This window comes from Cervus canadensis, chromosome 13, assembly GCF_019320065.1.
Source record: "Cervus canadensis isolate Bull #8, Minnesota chromosome 13, ASM1932006v1, whole genome shotgun sequence".
Classification (NCBI taxonomy): Eukaryota; Metazoa; Chordata; class Mammalia; order Artiodactyla; family Cervidae; genus Cervus; species Cervus canadensis.
In genome coordinates, this window is record NC_057398.1 from 45,707,209 (window position 1) to 45,731,655 (window position 24,447).

At 36.9% G+C, this 24,447-nt stretch overlaps 1 protein-coding gene across 2 annotated transcripts in view; it reads right to left on the reverse strand.

Annotated features, from left to right (window-relative positions):
* The window catches only part of AKT3 (AKT serine/threonine kinase 3), a 272,836-nt gene that overhangs the window by 209,562 nt on the left and 38,827 nt on the right, over positions 1-24,447 (reverse strand). Inside the window, exon 3 of one of the 2 annotated variants that reach the window (XM_043486077.1) lies at positions 801-862. The exons of the other annotated variant lie outside the window; for it this stretch is intronic. The gene's annotated coding sequence lies outside the window, so the exon portion shown is untranslated. The remainder of the gene's footprint in view (positions 1-800; positions 863-24,447) is intronic. 2 annotated transcript variants of the gene reach the window in all.

A 24,447-nucleotide genomic window follows, 5' to 3' on the forward strand; every position in this document is an offset into this window, starting at 1 on the left:
ACAGGCTGTGACTCAAGAAGCAGAGTCAAAAAACTCTCTTTACTAAAAATATTTGTCCCAAGAGATGTCAATGTTTCTAGTTTCATCATAAGGAAATTCTGTTTGGATTTTCAAAAGCCTCATTTAAACGTAAAATAATCTGCTATTCAATCTTTCAAAGATAACCTGTCAAAAAATAAACGGAAAGAAAATAGAAACAACAAAGACAGCCTGTCAAGGCCCTGTGGAGGATAACTCCTTCAACCAAAGGAGGAGGCTGAAGCAATAAGGAAATAGCAGTGAAAGGGGCCTAGAAACAAACTTTCTCTACTTTATAATTGCACAGTCAGCCTCATCTAACTACATACCACCACATACACTCACAGAAAAGTCATAAATTCATCAGTAAACCAGTATGCCAACTCAAGGGTATACTATTAAGAGGTGAAATTTCTGTTTTTAAAACAAAAAAGATAAGCCCGAAATCACAATTTAATGATGTATTTTTAACCACTACTACCACAAAAAGGATGTACTCTGGGATAAATATTTCTTCTATGTTCCCTCAAACTGTTGACTATGTGTTGAGTCACAGAGTGAATTTTGATAAAATCATACAATATGGCATGATAGCTATGTTATATAAAGTATTAATAAACTTTGTATTAAAAAAAATAAACCTTAAAACCATTCCATTCTTTACAGACCTCACCAAGGCAATGTAGTGTCCCAACTCAGACTTCAAATTTATTCCTCTTACTAAGGTGTGACCACTGCCACTTTTTTTTTTCCAATTTCAGCCCAAATTCTCAGTCACTCACCCGCCCGCCATCTTATGAATCCTGTGCTTCCTCTCCGCCTGTGGGCTCCACCAAAGGGGACTCTATAAAGTAAATGTGGAGACAATTATTGCCAAAAGTGAAAGATTGAGAGATTCTTAATAGTTCTAGAAAGGCTAATAAGCCCTTGATTCATTAACTTAGAGAGGAGAAAGTAAATCCCACAAGCTAGAGGATATGAATAGATTATAGCCCAACTCTAAACTGTCAAAACATGTCAAAAGATTCACAATGTTTGAAACAGAACTTTTGAAAATCCGGCAAAACAAATTTAGTGGTATTTGTGGATAAAGATAAAAATGATACTTCTGCCTTCCTGGGCTCACACAAAAACTCATCCTTATCAATGAAATCAGAGAAAAGAAACATAAAAGATTTTAATAAAAACAATTAAGAGCTGCATTTAAAGGTCATACACATATAAAGAATATTAAAGGTTCTCTTTTCTTCTACTCTAGGCATTTTATGCTACATCTATAAACCTGACATTTGCACCCATGTTCTCCTTGCCTCTTGATAGAGTGAATAAAGCACCTCTCATCAGCAAGCCTGCAATCCTGCCCTTCTTCCTACATTTCTCTTCGTGATTAATACTATCACATATTCTCCATCAATGAAGAGCAAAATCGCCAATTCATTTCTAGTTTTCCTCCATTCATAGTATGTAAAATTAGGCAAAGTCAAAATGATACTGATGACAATAGAATAAACAGATATATCACTTTTTATGCTAGAAGCACAGTGCTAAATGCTTTCCATTAATTATTTAATTTTCAAAACCACTGCATAAGATAGTACTATGGACTATTTGTGCTCCCCCCCAAATTCATGTTGAAAACCTAACCCGAAATGTGGTGGGGTCTTTGGGAATAAATTGGAGTTAGATAGGGTCACAAGGGTGGAGACCTCATGATGGAATTAGTTCCCTTATAATAGACATCAGAGAGTTTGTCCTGTCTCTTTCCACTATGTAAGACACAAGGAGAAGGTAGGTATTGCCTGTAGGCCAGGAACAGTTCTCACCAGAACCCAAAAATGCTGACATTATGCTCTTATACTTCATAGCCTCCAGAACTGTGAGAAACAGATTTCTGTCATTGAAGCCGCCCAGTCTATATTTTGTCATGGCAGCCCAAGCCAATTTCCCATTTTACTTTGCGACCCCATGGACTATACAGTCCTCAGAATTATCCAGGCCAGAATACTGGAGTGGGTAGCCATTCCCTTCTCCAGGGGATCTTCCCAACCCAGAGATCGACCCAGGTCTTCCACATTGCAGGTGGATTCTTTACCAGCTGAGCCACAAGCAAAGTCCAAGAACAGTGGAGTGCATAGCCTATCCCGTCTCCAGCAGATCTTCCCAACCCAGGAATTGAATTGGGGTCTCCTGCATTGCAGGTGGATTCTCTACCAACTGAGTTATCAGGGAAGCCTAAGTTGAGAAAACTATGGCTTAAATAGGCTAAATAACTTCTCTACAGAGGACCCAGGCTACAGTGGTAGAACCAGGGTTTAAATTGGGCTTTTAACTAACACTGTTCCTCTGGTATCTCCATAATACTGAGTTCAAAATATCTATCATCAAATATGTGCAAGAAATCAAAATAAAGTTGCCCTAAAAAACTCATACATCTAATCATATATTATAACATATGGACTGCCAAAAGTATGAATTCCTCCAGGTTTGGTACCCAAGAAATGTTTACTGAAACAAACAACCATAATACACTATGATAAGTGTTAGATGAACAAAGACAAATAAAGTAACACAAAGGTTTCCAGAAGGCAACAATTTCAGGGGTGAGTAAGACAACTACTATGAGACAGTATGAAAAAAGTCATAAATAAGTGAAATGCAGTCAGAACAGAGTACAATTAATACATTTTGAGGGAATTTTTCAGGGATTACTAGTAGACATTACATATAAGCTCTCTCTCCAAAGATGAATAGAATGTCACTTTTGAAATAAAAGACCGTTCAAAGTTGAATGGACTAGATGGACAGAAAAATGGAGTTTGAAAATATAGCTGGGGCTGTTCCTTTTCAATTCCATATTCAACACTGTAGTTTACAGTATAAAATATCCTAACAGATGCCCCTGTCTCTCATCGCTTCCTTTTTCAAACCACTCTACAGAAAGTATAAAAGTAATCATCCGAAAACACATATCAGATTGGCTCCTTGTTCAAAAACATTCAATAGTCCTACTCTGCCTACAAGATACTATTTAAATTCCTCAGACTAGAATATTAGGCCTCTCACAATCTGTCCCTGTTTTTTTTTTTACTTTCCCTCCCAATTCACCTTGAGTCATGATTCCTCTACATTGAAGCTATACTTGATTATCTGCTGCTCCTGAACAGGCCCTATTAAAAGGTCTCCATCTGGACTGTGGTGCATCTTAAGACCCATGTAAAAGAACTTCTCTGGAAGTATAACCTTGCCTATTGTCTCATTTATTACCCTCTGTCATATGTCAGTTACATTCCTGCATGAAGGTCTCCACTGAAGACTACAAGCCATTTGAGAGATGGCCTCTACCCTACATGCAGAGTTATTATGAAAAAAAAAAAAATCGAAGCAAATCTTTGGGTTTCTATGTGTGGGTACTGTATAAGGAGCTAATCGTTAAAAGGCAATATGGTTAGGGTAATACTAGACAATCACAGAGAGTATTACACAATTACCTAACTCAGCCTGCAGAGGTGCACAACAGCTTTCCAGAGAAGAAAACAAACTGATTCTCCAAATATAAATATGAGAATACATAGGTAAAACATACACAGGTACGAAACAGTGCCACTTGTGAGAACTACAGGACATTCAATGTTGCCAGGGTGTAAAATACGGAGCCAGAAGTGGCAAAGTATAAAGCTACAGAGAAAAAAGGCTTCACAGTATGTTGAAAAACATTTTATGCTGTGGGCCAGTGGTTCAGAACTAGTAAAAACTCTGAATTTGTACTGCACCAAAACCAGGTGTAAGTTATACTGGAAGACAAGTTGAATTCAACAGGTAGTATTTTCACAAGTCAAAAATCAAACAGATTAAAAAGATACACAGTAAAGAGTCTCTTCATACCTTTGGGACCTGCCTGGGTCATATCCTTCTTCTTGGGGAAAACTGTTGGTTTCTTATTTTTCCTTCCAGAGTTCCTTTATACCAATAGAGCAAATAAAACTACACAATCTGTTTCCCTCCTTTACATAGAAAGTACTCTATATAAGTTCTGCATCTTACTCTTTTCTTTTTAACTGCAATGATTTTTCCATGATTTTCCATATAAATACTATTCTTCCTATTCCTTTTCAACTGCATAATATTCCACTATACTACTGCATCATTATTAACCTATCCACTATTTATGGACATCTGAGCCTTTGTTCCACTCTATTACAATATACTGTTTTGGTTGACATATAAGAAAAAAAATCAAACTTTACACATGTATGAGCAGAAAACAGAATAAAAACAATAATAAGGTTTTCTTTCAGATTATTGTGGATAATCTCCAAATCTTTTGCTATTACATACAACATTTGTATGAACAACCCTGTACATATATCATCACAAAATGTGAAAATATACCTGAAGGATACACTCCGTGAAATGGGAATATACTTTTGTAATTTTGATATATATTATCAAATTGTCCCTAGGAAGAAGGAACCAGTGACACTGACTGGTTCCTCAGAGGAAGGGAAGGATCCTAGGGAAATCTACCCTTTAAAATTATAATCAAGGAAGAAGAATCCAGAAGAAGCATGAGATAAACAATCAAACAGGTCAAAAGAAAAAACAAGAATTATTTACTGGATATACAGTAAAAATATTTACTGGATGACAAGTAAAAACAGATGATTCTTCTCTAGGGTCAAATATATAGCAGGGAGATCGAATAATTAAATAAAGAGCTAAACTATAAAACCTAATTAAAGCAGTACAATAAGTCATGGAAAAACAGAACAAATCAAGATAGTATAAAACAAACAGTAATGAAGAATAAAGATAATTAAGAATAAAAGAAAGATAATACTATTTCCCATGAAAAGGAATCCGAACTCCCTGGGAAAATGGTTGATTCCATACCTGGGAAACTATATGATAGGCCTGGAATATTTTATTGTGTCAGAAAGTCTTCACAAATTGCTGGGAACATGTCAAAATAATACAGACCTAGCTTTTCGGGGGCTTACAGGGGCCAAATCCAGGATAGTTTGAGAATTCAGAGTTAATAATGATAGTAAAAGACCATAATCCATTGAGTAAAATAGTACCCATAAGAGAAAAAACTTCTGCAATAAAGTCAATTAAAATGAAGAAGGAACAATAAATTAGAAAAGCACCATGTATCACAAATAGCTGACCCAAACAAGAGCCATAATTGAATGCTGAAACTGGTGGGCCAAAGTTTGAAGAATACCTAGATATTTATACTGTCACAAAGTGTCACACCACAAGATTCTTTTTAATTACAGAGGGAAAAATAATAACCTTACAATGGGGAACAGTCTTCGTAGACACCATTGTAACCAGTGATCAAAGTTAACATCACCAGGATTGGGACAAATCAGTACCATGTGCTTCCACTGCATGACTAGACATCATGAAGTCACATGACTCTTACATAATGATCCAAGAACTTTTTGGAGACAGAGAGCTATGAAGATTATTACTGGCAATATTTAGATGATAATAGCATTGTGTCAATCTTAGTTTCTTGATTTTGATAACTGCACTTTAATTATGTAAGATCGTGTTCTAGTTTTAGAAAATAAAAGGGTCATCACGTCTCAAATGGTTCAGAAAATAAACATGTATTTGAACCTAAGTATCTTCAAAATATTTTAAGTATTTCTAATAAATATATCGATGTGGAATGAGGGACAAAGCACTGGGACAGAGAGGAAATGAGACGGAGGAGGAGGAGAGAAAAAAGAAAAACAATGCAAATGTGGTAAATGTTAACATTTGAGCAAAGAGTGTATGGATTTCTCTGTACATCCACCTCTGTCAAATGCCTGTTCATATTCTTTGTCCATTTTTCTATTTATATTTTTCTTAATGTTGTATGGACACACACTACAATAACACTGTTAGTCCTTATTTTTCCCAATATGCGATGTCTTTTGTTACAGATTTAATTTTTTAGTTAAATTATTCATTTTAATTGGAGGCTAATTACCGTACAACATTGTGGTGCTTTTTGCCATACATTGACATGAATACTTAAAAAATTCTTAATGCTACAATAATGGCCATGTTTGGAGGATGGGGTTATGGACACTTTATTTTTTTATAGTTTTTCAGCTTATCTATATTTTATTCACCATAAATATTCAGTAAGCAACTATTATTTTTATAATGAAAAAAGGGTTATATGTTTATATTCCTTAAAATAAGTAAAATCCCAAAAGATATGTTCATAGAATCTGATTCTAAAAGTCAAAAGGATTTATTCAACAATTTGTCTCTTAACAGTCTTTGGAGACAAGAACTAAGCCAATCATGAAGAAGAGTAAAGAGTTTGAAACTTGCCTTAGATCAAGTGGTATTGATCTATGGTACTGTAAAGTGCTATTGGCATAGAAATTTTAAAAAAAACAGGCTAAAAGAGAGTACAGAGAGCCCAGAAACAAACCCACATATAAAAAGAACAATAAGATGGATTATTCAACAAATGCGACAATTACTATACTTTTAGAAGAATAATAAGATTAGGTCCCCTTCTAAACACACACACATACACCATAACATCCTCAAGGTAGATTTAAAAAAGCCTAAATGTGAAATAACTATTAGGTATTTTATTTTAAAGTGTAAGACACTCTGAGTTTCCCTGGTAGCTCAGACAGTAAAGAATCTGCCTGCAATGAGAAAGACCTAGGTTGGGACGATCCCCTGGAGGAGGGCATGGAAACCCACCCCAGCATTCTTCCCTGGAGAATCCCCATGGAGAAAGGAGCCTTGTGGGTTACAGTCCATGGGGTTGCAAAGAGTTGGACACAACTGAGTGACTAAAGCACACACACAAGACACTCTGCTAGCGAGGCTCTAAGACAGCCTTTGGTGATCCTGTCTCCCTGGTATTCCAACCTCAGTATAGTCTCCTCCCACAAAGAACAAGCTGAGTGATGTCTGTGACTACAAAGGATAGATCATAAAAGACTAAGTTTCCACTGGTACCTCCTGGCTCACTCATGCAGGGAAAGTCAGCCTCCAAATTTTAACACTCAAGTGGGCCTGGTAAAGGGTCACATCAAGAGGAACTGACGCCTCCCACCAAAAGCCTACACCAACTCACTGGCCATCTGAGTAGGCTATCTTTAAAAGCAAGTCCTCTGGCTGTAATTAAGCCTTCAGATGACTGAAACCCTGACTGACACCTTGACTATAATCTCATAAGAGACCAAGATCAGAACCACCCAGACACACTGCTTCCAGAAGTGAAAAGGAATAACAAATATCTATTCTTTTAGGCAAACAGGTTTTGCTGGTAATTTGTTAATAGTATGTGTATGGATATGTGTGCTCGGTCATTCAATGGTGCCCAACTCTTTGCAGCCCGATGGACTGTAACCTGCCAGGCTCCTCTGCCCACAGAATTTTCCAGGTAAGAATACTGGAGTGAGGTGTCATTTCCTATTCCAGGGGATATTCCCAACCCAGGGATCGAACCTGCATCTTTTGTGTCTCCTGCATTGGCAGGCAGATTCTTTACCAGCTGCACCACCTAGGAAGCCCCAATTTGTTATAGAGCAACAGTTAATTAATAAAAAGACTATTATTATAACCTCAGTGTAGGAAAGGAAGTTCCTAAATATGATACTAGGAGCAAATTATAAAGTAAAAGACTGTCAAATGTATCTATATTGAAAATGAAAATTTCTGGTACAAAAAAATTTTACTACACAACAACTAGAAGGACAAGCCACAAGCCAAAAGGAACAAGGGGGATGGAGCAAAGAGTAGAAAAGGCAATTAAAAAAAAAATAGGAATTAACATATAAAAAGAACTAGGACTGCCATTAATAACCAGAGAAAATCAAATTTAAAATACTAAATACCGTTTCTCATACATCAGAATGACAAAAATTATGTTTGACAAGATGACTAGTCTCACAAACTGCTGGTGGAAATAAAATGCTAACAACCACTTTAGAAAATGTAGAAAGTCTAGTAAAGGTGAAGGCTGAACACACCCTGTGCGGTGCTTAGTCACTCAGTCGTGTGTGACTCTCTGCAACCCCGTGGACCACAGCCCACCAGGGACAGAGAATCCCTCTGCCCATAGGGGTTCTCCAGTAGAGAATACTGGAGTGAATTGCCATGCCCTCCCTCCAGAGGGTCTTCCCAACCCAAGGATCAAACCCAGGTCTCCCACATTGCAGCAGGATTCTTTGCCATCTGAGTCACCAGGGAAGCCCATTAATACTGCAGTGAGTAGCCTATTCCTTCTCCAGAGGATCTACCCTAAGATCTAGCAATTTTCTAGTTGCAATAAAAATTTCACATATACACAGGGCATGTACAAAAACATGTTACAGCACTGCTTGTAATAGGGAAAAAATTGGCAACCACTTAAAGCTCTTCAACAGAACAGTTTTTTAAAGTGTGGTTTATTCATGCAAAACCACACAGCAGTGAAAATGAAGAAATCACAACTCCATGTATCAATATAAATACACCTTAAAAACCTAACACTAAAAAAATAAACCAGGCTGTAAAGGTTATCAACTGATTTTTTCAGCAGAAACTGCAGGCCAGAAAAAACGTGGCACAATATATTTAGAATGATTCAAGGAGAATACCTACAACCAAGTGCTCTACTCAGCAAGGCTCTCATTCAGATTCAATGAAGAAATCAAAACCTTTAAAGACAAGTAAGCTGTAAGAATTTAGCACCACCAAACCAGCTTTACAGCAAATGTTAAAGGAACTTCTCTAGGCAAAAAAGAAAAGGCCACAACTAGAAATGAGAAAATTACAACATGAAATACATCACTACTAAAGAGAAACATGAGGCTTCCCTGGTGGCTCAGACTGTAAAGCGTCTGCCTACAATGTGGGAGACCCGGGTTCGATCCCTGGGTCGGGAAGATCCTCTGGAGAAGGAAGTGGCAACCCTCTCCAGTACTCTTGCCTGGAAAATCCCATGGAAGGAGGAACCTGGTAGGCTACAGTCCATGGGGTCACAAAGAGTCAGACACGACTGGGTGACTTCACTTTCACTTTCAAAGGGAAACATGCAGTAAAGGTAGGAAATCAAGGACACACACAAAGCTAGTAGGGAAGTTAAAAGAGAAAAAGTATTAAAATCATCTCTGTCCACAATAAGGGATACACAGAACAATTAGATGTAAATATAATGTCAAAAACAAGAACTGTCAGAGGAGGAGAGTGCAAATGCAGGGTTGTTAAAATACATTTGAAAGCAAGAGATGAGTAACTTAAGATAACCATGTATATATATACAGACTGCTATACAAAAACTTCATGCTAACTGCAAACCAAAAATCTATCACAGATATATATACAAAAAAGAAATGGGACTCCAAACATAACACTACAGATAGTCATCAAATCACAAGAGAAGAGAACAAAAAAGAAGGGGGGGGCCTACAAAAACAAATTCAAAACAATTAACAAGTCAGTTGATCTGAGGCAGGTGAACCTAGAGCCTGTTATACAGACTGAAGCGAGTAAGAAAGAGAAGAACAGATACCATATATTAACTCATATATATGCAATCCAGAAAAACGGTTCTCATGAACCTATCTGCAGGGTAGGAGTAGAGATGCAGACCTGTGGACACAGCAGGGAAAGGAGAGAATGGGACGAATCCAGAGTAGCCCTGATATACATTACTGTATGTAAAATAGCTAGCCAGTGGGGAGTTATTATACAATATATGGTGCTCAACCTGGTGCTCTGTGACAACAAAGAGGTGGGAAGGGGGTAGGGTGGGAGAACGGTTCAAGAGGAAGGGTATATATGTACACTTATGGATGATTCACATTGTTGTATGGCAGAAACCAACACAACATTGATAATTACCTTAAATGTAAATGAACTAAATGCTCTAGCCAAAAGATTTAGATTGGCTGACTGGATACAAAAATAAGACCCATATATAAGCTGCCTATAAAAAACTCACTTCAGAACTAGAAACACAGAGACTAAAAGTGAGAGGATGGAGAAAGGTATTCCAGGCAGAAAAAATCAAAAGAAAGCTGGAGCAGAAGCACTCATATGAGACAAAATACACTTTAAAACAAAGACTATTATTTTAAAGAGAGAAAGACTATTAAAGATTATTATTATAAACAAACAAATGGACACTTTGATGACCAAGGGATAATCCAAGAAGATACAATAATTATAAATATACATGCACCCAACATTTAAGTATCTCAATATATAAGGGAAATATTAACAGACATAAAAGGAGAAATCAACAATAATACAATAATAGTAAAGGGCTTTAACACCCCCACTTATATCAATAGACAGATGATCTAGACAGAAAAACAGTAAGGAATCACCTAAACTTTAGATAACACATTAAACCAAATGGACTTAATTGATATACAGAGACACCATTCCACCCAAAAGTGGCAGAATACACATTCTTTTAAATTGCACATGAACTTTCTCTAGGATAGAGAACATGCTAGGCCACAAAACAAGCTGTAGTGCCTTTAAGAAAACAGTAATCAAATCAAGCACCTTTCTTGACCACAACACTATAAGAATGGAAATCAACAATAAGAAAAAACTGCAAAAAAACCCACAAATGCATGGAGGCTAAATAGTATGTTACTAAACAACCAATGAGTCACTGGAGAAATCAAAGAGGAAATCAAAACACCTAGATACAACTGCAAACACAATAACCCAAAACGAATGGGACACAGAAAAAGCAGTTCTAAGAACACTCATAGTAATACAAGTTTACCTCAGGAAACAAGAGAAGTCTCAAATAAACAACCTAACCTGAAGCAACTAGAGAAAGGAGAACAAAACCCAAAGTTAGTAGAAGGAAAAAAATCATAAAGATCAGATCAAAAAATCATAAAGAGCAGAAATAAATGAAATAGAGACTACAAAAACAACAGAAAAAAATGGACAAAACCAAAAGCCAGTTCTCTGAAAGGATAAACAATATCGATAAACCCTTAGCCAGAGTCATTGAGAAAAAAAGAGAGCAAGCCCAAATCAGACAAGACAGAAATGAAAAAGGAGAAGCTACAAACGACACCACAGAAACACAAAGGATCATTAGGAGACTCTACAAGCAACTATACACCAATAAAATGGACAATCTAGAAGAAATGGACAAATTATTAGAAAGGTATAATCTCCCAAGAATGAATCAGGAAGGAACAGAAAATATGAACAGATCAATTCTGTCAGTATCAACAGTAATGCAATTCAATCAGTAATCTAAAAACACCCAACAAACAAAAGTCTAGAACCAGATGGCGTCACAAGTAAATTCTACCGAACATTTAGAGAAGCATTAATACTTATACTTCTGCAACTATTCCAAAAATTTGCAGAAAAAGGAAAACTTTCATCGCCATTCCAAAGCTATCATAACCCTGATACTAAAACCACACTAAGATATCACAAAAAAAAGAAAATTACAGGTGAGCATCTCTAATGAACACAGATGCAAAGATTACTAGCAAACAGAGTCCAACAAGACAGCAAGTCCCCTGCACACAAATGAGTTCAGTTGTGAGAGCACACAGGTAAGTCCAATTTGTTCCTAAGTCCAACAAAGCTGGCCTAGGTACCCAACTAACACAATGTGTTATACTGTACTGTACTATAATAGATTCACAATGTTTTTCAAACAAATAGTATATAAAAAACAAAACCAAAAAATATAGAAAGCATTTTTAATCTTACAGTACAATACCTCGAAAAGTACAGTAGCACAATACAACAGCTGGCATACAGTGGCTGGCATCGAGCAAACAAGCAAGAAGAGCTACTGACTGGAGGAAGTAGAGGAGGTGGGCAATGGCAGAGGTGAAGGGTCATCAGCATTAGGAAATGGAGAGCTAGCTGCCATTTCACTCACACTTGGCGTTGACGGAACGCAGGTTCACAATTTTGAGAGTTCTCAACTTGAAGTTTCATATACAGAGAATTTATTGTACCTTTAAAAGATCACACACCATGATCAGGTTGCATTTGTCCCAGGGATACAAGAATATTTCAACATTAGCAAATCAATCAATATAATATACCACATTAACAAAACTGAAGAAGGAAGCAACCTAAATATCCATCAACGGAGGAATGGAAAAAGAAGTGGTACATGTATGTAATGGAATATTACTCAGCTATTAAAAAGAACGAAATAATGCCATTTGTAGCAACATGGATGAACCTGGAGATTATCATCTTAAGTGAAGAAAGTCAAACACAGAAAAACAAGTATCATATGATATTGCTTACATGCAGTATCTTAAAAAAATGATAAAGATTATCTTATCTACAATACAGAAACAAACTCACAGATTTAGAGAACGAACTTATGCTTACCAGTGAGGGGAAGGAGGGGGGAAATTGGGGATTGACATGTACACACTGTTCTTGCCATTTTTATTCAACACAGTTCTGGAACTGCCAGCCACAGCAATCAGATGAGTATAAAAACAAAATCAATCAAACTGGAAAAGAAGCCAGCCTGTCACTGCTTACAGATGACATAATACTATGCATATCAACAGAAAATCCTAAAGAAGCAAACCACTACAATTTATCAATAAATTAGGTAAAGTTGCAAATACAAAATTAATATACAGAAATCTGTTGCATTTCTATACACTAACAATGAAATATCAGAATGAGAAATGAAAGAAACAATCCCATTTACCATCACATCGAAAAGAATAAAATAGCTAGGAATAAATCCTCCTAAGGAGCCAAAAGACCCGTGTCCCCATTATAGACACTGGTGAAAGAAACTGAAGATGACACAAACATACGGAAAGATAACATGTTTCCAGATTGGAAGAATCAGTAATTGTTAAAATGATCACATTATCCAAGGAAATCTACAGATTCAATGTAATCCCTATCAAATTACCAATGGCAATTTTCACAGAATTAGAACAAATGATTTTAAATTTTGCATGGAAACACAAAAGACCCTAAATAGCCAAAACAATCTTGAGAAAGAAGAACTGAGCTGGAGGAATCAGGTTCCCTAACTTCAGACTACACTACAAAGCCACACTCATCAAAACCATATGGTATTGACAGAAAAAGGCATACAGATCAAATGAAAAGGATAGGAAAAAAAAAAAGAAAAGCTCAGCAGTAAATCCATGCACTTATGGTCAATTAATCTACAACAAAGGAGGCAAGAACATACAATGAAGAAGAGACAGTCTCTTCAATAAGTGGTGCTGGAAAAAGTGAACAGCTACATGTAAAAGAATGAACTAGAATATTCTCTAATAACATAACTCAAAAATAAACTCAAAGTACATTAAAGACCTGAATGTAAGCTCAGATACTATAAAATTCCGAGGGGAAAACACAGGCAGAACATTCACTGACATAAATCACAGTAGTATTCATTTGGATCCATCTCCAAGAGTAGAGGAAACAAAAGCAAAAATAAATTGGACCTAATTAAACTTAAAAGTTTGTACAGTAAAGAAACCATTTTTTAAAAAGAAATGAAAACCCGAAAGAAGAAAATATTTGCAAATGATGCAACCAACAGGGGATTAATTCCCAAAATATACAATTCATATAGGTCAATATCAAAAAAAAACACACAATCTAATCAAAAAATGGGCAGAAGAGTTAAATAGACATTTCTCCAAAGAAGACATACATATGCCCAACAAGCACATGAAAAGATGCTCAACATCACTATGTATTGGAGAAATGCAAATCAAAACTACAACAAAGTTATCACCTCCCATCAGTCAGAATAGCCATCACCAAAAAGTCTACAAATAATAAATAATACAGAGGGTGTGCAGAAAAGGGAATCTTGCTTCACTATCGGTAGGAATGTAAATGCGTGTAGCCACTATGGAAAAAAGCAGAGGCTCCTTAAAAATCTAAAAACAGACTTACCACATGGTCCAGCAATCCCACTCATGGGCATATATCGAGAAAAGATGAAAAGTCTTAATTCAAAAAGATACACACACCCCAATATTCGTAGCACACTATTTACAACACCCAAGGCATGAAAGCAACCTAAGTGTCCACTGACAGAGGAATGGATAAAGATGATGTGGTGTATATATATAAAAATAAACATATGTGTGTGTGTGTGTGTGTGTGTGTGTATATATATATAATATATGAAGATCCCCTGGAGTTGGAAATAGCAACCCACTCCAGTATTCTCGCCTGGAAAATTCAATGGACAAGAGGAGCCTGGCGGGCTACAGTCCATATAGTTGCAAAGAGGCAGACACAACTAAGCACGTAAGCACATATAATCGTATATTATTCAGCCATAAAAAAGAATGAATTAATGCCATTTGCAGAACATGGATGGACCTAGAGATTATCATACTAAGTGAAGTAAGAGAAGACAGATTTCACATGATATCACTTAAAGGTGGGATCTAAAAAAAATGACACAAATAAACTTATTTACAAAATAGAAGGGCTTCCCTGGTGGCTCAGATGGTCAAGAATCCACCTACAAAGCAGGAGACCTGGGTTTGATCCCTGGGTTAGAAAGATCCCCTGAAGGAGGGCATGACAACCCACTCCAGTATTCTTGCCTGGAGAATCCCCATGGACTGTAGTCCGCCACGCTCCTCTGTCCATGGGGTCACAAAGAGTCGGATACGAGTGAACAACGCAGCACGGCATAGCACAAAATAAAAACAGACTCACGCTGAAAACAACCTTATGAATACCAAAGGTGGAAGTTATAAATTTGGAGTCTGGGATTAACAGATACACACTACTACATACAAAATAGGTAAACAACAAGGATCTACTGTATAGCACTATATCCAGTACTACGCAATAACCTATAATGGAAAAGAATCAGAAAAAGAATACATATATATGTATATATGGATAAATGCGTCACTTTGCTGTATACCTACAACTAACACAACATTGCAAATCAACTGTACTTCAATTAAAAAAAAAGAAAAAATCTGATGAAGATATTTATAGATGGCATTGTTTATACAACGTCTGAAAACATACTAGTTCTATTAATATATGCAAGTTTACAAAAGAAAAAAATTTAAACATAACTGTATGAGCATGGCAAACACTGAACTAGGTGTACCTTTGATAAGCAGGGTAAATGGGGATGGGAGTAGTACTAGAGGGATGCATAAACTTCAAATGTATCTTAAGGCTTGATTAACAAAAAGGAAGTAATTAGCCTCCAACTAATAAAAATAAATGGAAAAAAAAAAAAGAACATGATACTAAAATACAACAAAACTAGAAGATGAGTATTTGAGTGCTCATTTTATTATTCTCTGTACTTTTTTCTTTGCTTTAATATTCTAAAACAGAATGCTTTTAACCAAAATATGGTAGCTTGGGGAGACAGTAGAAACAGTGTCAGACTTTATTTCTTTGGGCTCCAAAATCACTGCAGATGGTGACTGCAGCCATGAAATTAAAAGACGCTTACTCCTTGGAAGGAAAGTTATGACCAACCTAGATAGCATATTAAAAAGCAGAGACATTACTTCACCAACAAAGGTGCATCTGGTCAAGGCTATGGTTTTTCCAGTGGTCATGGATGGATGTGAGAGTTGGACTGTGAAGAAAGCTGAGCACCAAAAAATTGATGCTTTTGAACTGTGGTGTTGGAGAAGACTCTTGAGAGTCCCTTGGACTGCAAGGAGATCCAACCAGTCCATCCTAAAGGAGACCAGTCCTGGGTGTTCACTGGAAGGACTGATGTTGAAGCTGAAACTCTAATACTTTGGCCACCTCATGTGAAGAGCTGATTCATTGGAAAAGACCCTGATGCTGGGAGGGACTGGGGGCAGGAGGAGAAGGGGACGACAGAGGATGAGATGGCTGGATGGCATCACCGACTCGATGGGCATGAGTTTGAGTAAACTTCAGGAGTTTGTGATGGACAGGGAGGCCTGGCGTGCTGCGATTCATGGGGTCTCAAAGAGTGGGACACAACTGAGCGACTGAACTGAACTGAAGACTTAAGCCCTATTTGCTTAAAAAAGATCAAAAGAGAGTTTTCACAAATTGATAAGCCAACCCAGCATTACGTTCAGTGAATACAAAAATGGCATGCAAAAACAACAAAGTCAGAAACTTTAAATACACAATAAATAAATACAGACCAAAATGTACACAGAAACTTTAAATACACAGCAAATAAATACAACCAAAATGTACATGGTCAAACTCATTAGTAACACTTCATCCAATATCAATTGAGTGTCTAAAGGTCCAGGTGTTATTCCAGGCTCTACTAACATAGTGTGAACAATATAACTCATACATGAAGTTCATATTCTCAAAGGTGGAGGCAGTCAATAAAAATACAAGTAAAAAGTCAAGTGTTGGTAAATGCTTTGAAACTAGAACAAGTGATGTGGCAGAGATGAGAGAGGAAGAAAAGGATACTTTGGGTGGTCAAAGACTCTAGAAGAAGTATACTTGTCCTGTGAAGTAAATAATTAAAAATCCTTCAAAAGGTAAGGAAAATGTGGAATACCCAAGTGCATAAGGCCTGTCATGATGGCAAATAATCCATTTGAGGAACAAAATGATGAATATGTCTGAACTGCAATGAATGAGGGGATGAGTACGTGAGATGAAGTTAAAGAGGTACATAAGAGGAAATCTGGGGTAGATCAACTTTTAATGGAGCTTGAAGCTTATAAATTGGGGGAAGAGAATACAAAACTATGAAAACAAAATTAAATCCTAAATTAAATATTTCTTTAAATTGTGAAAGAAAACTACATTAAATTACAAAATTTTAAAAGTTCTCAAGCACATCAAACAATCCTAAACAATAACATAATATTTTAAATAATTAGTTCCCTGGCATACCTTTATATAAAATTTTTCTACATATCTTGGTTGTATTGCACTTGACTGCCTCTTTATGACAATGATTTTATAATATTTTCTATAGAGAGAACAGTTCAGTTTTTTATCTAGAATAGAGAGTGAAATTTTGTTTTTTATAACCGATAGTTCACGGACGTTTCTTTGAGCTTCACCACTGCCATAAACACTTCAAATTACCAAATTTGTGAAAACTTCTACATTTCTTTCACATATGGGTTGTAAGATCAGAAGAATGTACAACAGACTTAATGGCCAGTCTTGGTTTTTCCTCCATTATCCACATCCCAGTCCTGACTGAATGACACAGGACAAGTTCACATCACCATTCAGCCTCTGGTCCTGTAGGTTCATGTGAGGATGCCAGCTGGAAAGCATTCTTAAACTGGGTCGGCCTACAAGAACTAAACTATATGTGAAAACCACAGCAAATCACATAAATGTATCCCACACATCTCTCCTTAGGATTCCAAAACTGCCTGAGTCCACTCCAACATACCTGAAAAGAGTGGAAGGTGTGACAGGGAGGAAGTCAAAGTCTAAAACTATAGGGGCTTAACTAATTTAGGTCCAGTCCAAGAAATAGCCTACACAAGACACATTAAGCTTTACTGAGCTTCATGGTAACTGTGGTGGTGGTGGTGTAGTCGCTAAGTCGTGTCCAACTCTTGGGACCTGCCTCTGTCCAGATCACTCTGATCCTAAAAGATTATTGACAGCAGTTTGGATTTTTTCCTTCTACAGGAGACAAGAAACCATTGGAGAGCTTTAATCAAGGGATTTGAGTTGTTCTGACAACACACTGGGAAAGTACTGACCTAAGGGTATCCTCTAACTCTGTTCAAAAAGGGTGCGTGCTAAGTCACTTCAGTGTCCAACTCTGTGACCCTGTGGAATGTAGCCCATAGGGTTAGAGCCCATAGGGTTACAGGGTCACAGAGGGACAGGCTCCTCTGTCCACGGAATTCTCCCAGCAAGAACACTGGAGTGGCTGCCTGCCCTCCTCCAGGGGATCTCCCAGCCCTGGGACAGAACTCGTGCCTCCAGCTTTGGAGGCAGGTTTTTTACCACTAGCACCACCTGGGAAGCCCTCACGAAAGGGGTACTCAAACACAAAGTAGACCAAAATTATGCTTTCATATTCTGAAAATCTGTGTTTCCTCTTTCTCCCCATCTCTGGATTTAAAATTTCAGGATATACAAATCCACTTATCTCACTATTGCCCTCACAAGCTCTACCTGAGAAGAAAAATAATTAATTCCTCAACTTACAAGTTTATAATGAAAGAGTATAATAGCTATATGAATGCAATTTAAAAAAGCAAAACACTCAGCTACTGAGTTTTCTTCTACAGCTATTTTGAAAATGAAGGCACTTTCCCCATTTCTGGGGAAGTTTCTGTCAGCCCCAATTCTGACAGCCTGGTCTCTCCATCAGTTGGTTCAGGGAGATCTCCTTTCGGCTTAAATTAGCAAAATTTAACTAGCAACTTAACTTTACAAACAATTAATAACTCAGTATCTAACAGATAAGTATACAATAAGTAAATAACAGCAAACCAGTCAATCATGAACCCTGAAGTTATTAAAAGCCCTGGGGGTGGAGATAACAAAAATGATTAGAAGCCGTGGAACCAGAAATGCTGGAGGGTGACAGCATTCCTCAGTCCTTGAAACTCACCGACAGTTCTTCAATCCACACTTTGGAAAGCAGTGTGATGAAAGAGTACAGCAACTTCTTACCACACAAAATATTCCTGCTACGGAAATGCGAAAGAAAAAGAAGCTGCAAAGAAAAGGAAATTAAGGAGTGCAAAAGGGGGGAGGGGCACATGAGAACTGATCTGAGAACAATGTATAATGTAACACACACAGAAAAGCATAATTCAGACAGATATACAAATTTAGGAGTGGGAGACAGAATAAAAGTACTGTTGAAAAGTCAAAGTGAAAGTCACTCAGTTGTGTCTGACTCTTTGCGACCCCTTGGAATTCTCCAGGCCAGAATACTGGAGTGGGTAGCCTTTCCCTTCTCCAGGGGATCCTCCCAACCCAGGAATCAAACCCAGGTCTCCCGCATTACAGGCAGATTCTTTACCAGCTGAGCCACAAAAGTACTGTTGGATTAGGTTAACCTGGGAAATGTCATATACAGATTCCATCACTTGACAGATATTTACTGGTCACTCACTTCATGCATATCTAATCTATATGACAGCAGTGGGGATGGAAAGAAAGACTAAAGAACGTTAAGGTAAAAGTAAGCTATAGGCATTGGGACTATGGTTGGAAAGATGACGGAAAGGGTCAATAATGATTGTGGTCATGTAGAAAAGGAATAAAACAGTAAAATCAAATAGAAAAGCTGGGAAGTATAACTACTTTGGAAGAAATGGTTAGTCTGCATTCAGACAGGTTGAATTTAAGATAACTGGTACCATTTTTCATAGTAATTAGTCATTCCCATTTCCATTTAACTGATTCATCACAAGAATCAAGCCCATCATCTGACCTAGAAAGGATTAAGATGCATAGATTCTATAGCAAATGCTAGACTTTTGAGACAGTATTCAAATAGTATGGGCTAGAAAAGAATATTAACATTAGTCCACTGTTTTACAAAGGATGTCCCATGACACATTAATCATCCTCTTCCTGAACATGCTACTGCTACTGTCTCTGACACTCTCCCATCCCTTCAGATCCCACCTGAGAAGATTCATGAGGGGAAAAAAAAAAAATGTGTTCAGAGAATTTCACAAAGCATAATTACTTTTTGGAATTCCACAATGTACACTTTGGAGAACTCTACTAAAGAAACCTTCTGTTTTGTTTAGTCTAGGTATTTCCCAAACTTATTCAAAAGAAGAATCTATTTTTGAGGAACAGCTACCCATAATGACTTTGGGAATGTTATACAGATAGTAAGCTACTTGAGGGCACAGAGAATTTCTTATTAATCTTTGCATATTAACCACACCTAAAGTGACATGAGATGGTTGGATGGCATCACCAACTCGACGGACATGGGTTTGAGTAAACTCCGGGAGTTGGTGATGGACAGGGAGGCCTGGCGTGCTGCGATTCATGGGGTCGCAAAGAGTTGGACACGACTGAGCAACTGAACTAACTAAAGTGACATGAAACACACAGAAAACAATGTCTGCTGAAACACGCAGCTACTCAGAGGATTTATATAAAAATCACATACATTGGTCCTTTTCTAAACTATATTCCAAAATACGAAGGATCATCCTATGTTTCTTATAAAAGTTCTTCACACAGTACATAAAATCTCTACCATAAATTAATCATGAGTATATTATCCCAATACCACTGGATAAAAGCATACTTTGCTTCCAAAATTAAGTCCATCCTCAACATACCTGAAGACACCTTTGACTCATAACAATAAAGTATTCAAAACAGAGCATTAAGTAAAAGGGCTTTGTAAGAGACGTGAAATACATTACTTCATACTCAGTAAAGTATGTGCACTGAATGAAAAGCATATGCCTTATGCAAATAGAAGGGGAAAAAGTGGAAACAGTGACAGATTTTATTTTCTTGGGCTCCAAACCAACTGTGGACCATGACGGTAGCCATGAAATTAAAAGATACCTGCTCCTTGGAAGGAAAGCCACGACAAACCTACACAGCATATTAAAAAGCAGAGATCATTTTGCCAACAAAAGTTCACACAGTCAAAGCTACGGTTTTTCCAGCAGTTAAGTATGGGTGTGACAGTTGAACCAAAAAGAAGGCTGAGAGGAGAACTGATGCTTTTGAACTGTGATGCTGGAAAAGACTCCTGACAGTCCCTTGGACAGCAAGGAGATCAAACCAGTCAATCCTAAAGGAAATCAACCATAAATATTCATTCATGTAAGGACTGATGCTAAAGCTGAAGGTCCAATACTTTGGCCATTTGATGCGAAGAGCCAACTCACTAGAAAAGACCCAGATGCTGGTAAAGATTGAAGCCAAAAGGAGAAGCAGGCAACAGAGGATGAGATGGTTAGATAGCATCACTGACTCAATGGACATGAATCTGAGTAAATTCCAGGAGATGGTGAAAGACAGGGAAGCCAGGCGTGCCGCAGACCATGGGGTCACAAAGAGTCAGATGTGACTTAGGAGACTGAAGAGTACAGCATAGTATGTTAATGATGAAGAAAAAGAAGTAAACAGTGAAATCTTTTCCCCTTACCTCTTAATCAAATCAGGTAAAACTGAATAGTTACTTATTCCAGGCCCCTTCCCACAATAAGGAGAAGAGGAAGAAAAACATTATGCCAGCGGGTGGGGGAAAGAACAAAAGGAGCCCCTCCAGGCGTCACTGATAGCTCAGGGCCAAATGCATCAACATGTTTATCTACTAATACAGCCGAGCTCCCAGGACAGTATTATGCACTTGAAAGGAAATGAACTTTTTAAAAATGAAACTAATACAAATTAGAAAGTTTTTGCTTTTTGTTTCTGCAAATTTAGTTAAGCTCTTTGTTTATAAAGACCAGAATTACAGAATAAATCTTTCATTGTGTCAAAATGTTTATTCCAAACTGACAAAGATTTAAGAAACTTGGGCTCTAAAACATTTGATCTAAGGGTCAAGGACAGTCTGACTTCTTAGTTCTGCCAACAGTTTTTAAAAGTTGCTTCCTGTACTAGGGAATGTTCACTGTTCTTGCACAAACAATAACAAAAGTCATTTATACAATCACCTTGATTTTTTCCTTTCCTTTTAGATTCACTGCTTTGTAAGAGCAAAGGCTACAGTTAATTTTTGTTAAGGATTTCGAGTTTTTATTTTGAGTTTTTATTAACAATAGCAAAGGCAAAGGCTATTGTTAATTCCAGTAAGTATTTTGAGTTTTTATTTACCACTATATTTCTACTCATTTAATATTTGTTAGGAAACAACATGAATTTATTCGTTTTCTAAAAAAATACACCCTGAATGTCAATTATGTGCCAGACATTAGAGATGAAAGTTAGCAAAAAAATGTGGTCACTACCCTTCAAGAGCTTTCAATCCAACTGGGAAAAAAGATATAAAATCAGAAATATATATATATAATATATATAAATATATATAATATTCAGACTATGAAAAAAACACCATGGAAACAAGATCTAGCCTGGGGTGGGAGTAGGATTCCTCTTGTAGTGACAAATGAACTAAAATTAGCATAACAAACATTAAATACAATTTAAAACACACACATACACACACATCTCCCAAATCATGCTAGGAGTAAGAATGTCCACAACTGTCAGGAGGAAAGGGTTTACAAGAGCAATGGTAAAATCCGTATGACTTTGAAAAAAATAACGGTGATAGCTTCATGTAAACAGCACTAAGAGAGATCACTTATCTCTGTAAGAAGAAAAACAGTGGCTACTTCTGGTACATTTCCAATCAAAAATAGGTTTCATAGCCAGAACTATTTCCCAAAGAAAAAGCCAAACATCAGCTATAAGTCTGGTTACTTTCAAATAATCTCAGGTCTTCCAAACACCTTATATTGAGTTTACAACAACACATGTTTCCTAAGCCTTAACACCCCATAAAACAAAAGTTGCAAAAAAGATAACTTCAGCCTCACAGATCACAAGATCATATAATGTTAGAGCAGAAACAGATTTCTAGATGTCATCTTATAATAAAACACTTTCACTTTTCAAATCAGACAGGAGACCCAAAGCGGAGAAGTAACATACACAGTCATCATTCATCTAGTCAGTAAGGAAGCAGACTAGACCTTGGATTTCCTGAGTCCCATTCCTATGCTCTTTCTACAGTATTAAAATAACAAGTATATCAAGTGGCAAGGAAAACATGTGTAGCAAATAAGCAAGGCAAAATTTTAAAAACATAGGCATTCCTTTTAAAAAATATTAACATACCTTCACTCGACACACACTTCCCTTAAGTCCCTCCTTAATGTTCCCTCTTACTACATACCACAGAAGGGGAAAAGTGAAGGAAACTAATAATATTCACTGACCATATAGGGTCCAGGAGCTAGTCTGAGTGAGTTATCTATTTTAATTTCACTGAATCATGACAACTACCCTCTGAGCAGTATATTATTAATCTCATTTTGCTGATTTAGATTCAATTTAGATTCAGAAACGATAACTTATTCAAGGTTACAAAGCATAAAAATGGCAGAGGCAGGATTTGAATTCAAGTCTTCATGATTCCAAATCCATGTAGCCACTTTAACCACAAAAAAATAATTTTTTGTAGGAAAATATTACACAAAGCAGTTCAGTCTCCTGGAGCACTCACCAATGCCCATTTAATTGTTGATTAAAAGTTTTTTAAAATTTAGTCTGAGAACCTAATGACCATTTATTACATCATTTTAAAAGAAAGTACCAAGCTTTAAATAACTACTTTATGAGCAAACTTTAGAACACATTCTTAGCTAAATATTGTTTGTATTTTCTTTAGAGCATCCTTTTCAATCCCATGTCACTGGCACCCAAAAAAGCATCAGTTATCCATTCTTATAAAATTATGATTCAGAAACAACAGGGAGACAGGTGCAATGTATGACCACTTAACAGAACCACACGAAAACAAAAACTATGCTTTGAGAATTCTGATCTTTCCCTTGGTGGATAACCCATGAACAGCTTCAATCAAGAAAGAGTATCCTACTCAAAAAATAAGAACCAGTAGTGTGAATAAAGCAAAGTACATAACTGAAAGAAGACCGATTTCTGATCGCACGCCTATCCATACCACAGGACTAAGTTTCTGCTTTCCCAATTCTGCTAAATCTGCATCAGGTTCTCAACTTCCAACAGCTGATATCTTCTGTCTGCTTTCATCTCTCATCCAGCTCTCTTTACCCTCATTACCCTCTCTTTATTCTCATGGATTGTTCTTTAGTTTTCTCTATCATGTTAGCGGGGAGAGAGATGGGTATCTTCTCTGATAATACAATAGAGGATTTTTTTAAGGTTTTCTTTTGATCCCTATGGTGTCTGTTTTCTCCCAATACTCCAAGTATCATTTCCCTCCTTCACTTCTTTATTTCTGTTTGCTTATTTTGACCTCTTTTTTTTTTTTTTTTAATGGAGGCTTTCCCCAAATGTCTGATGGTCTTGGATTCTTAGTTCATAGTTAAGAATAAGATTCTGGAAAAAAAAAAATTGACTGAAAGATCTATATGAGGGATCTTTCAACAGATGGAATTTATTCTGGGTGAGCCTACCAGTACCTGAAGACAGCTGCAGAATATGAGCTGGACAGATGAACAAGAAGCCAAGTTAAGAGTTCCAGAGTTTGGATGCAGATTTCCCTTAATTTTCCCGTTTTAAATAATCAGCCATCCACTGCCCCTGGTTTTAAAATACAAGTACTTCTTCAATGTTATAAACAATATATCTTGGTCTACTGAGACCAGGATTGGTGGTGAACGGAGTCACTTACCAACAGGATACAAAGGGAGAGAACCTAAGGATTCCACCTATAAGCGTACATATTTTCTGATCAATCTCTCTCTTTTCTGCTCCACTTCTGATCTCGATTTTCTT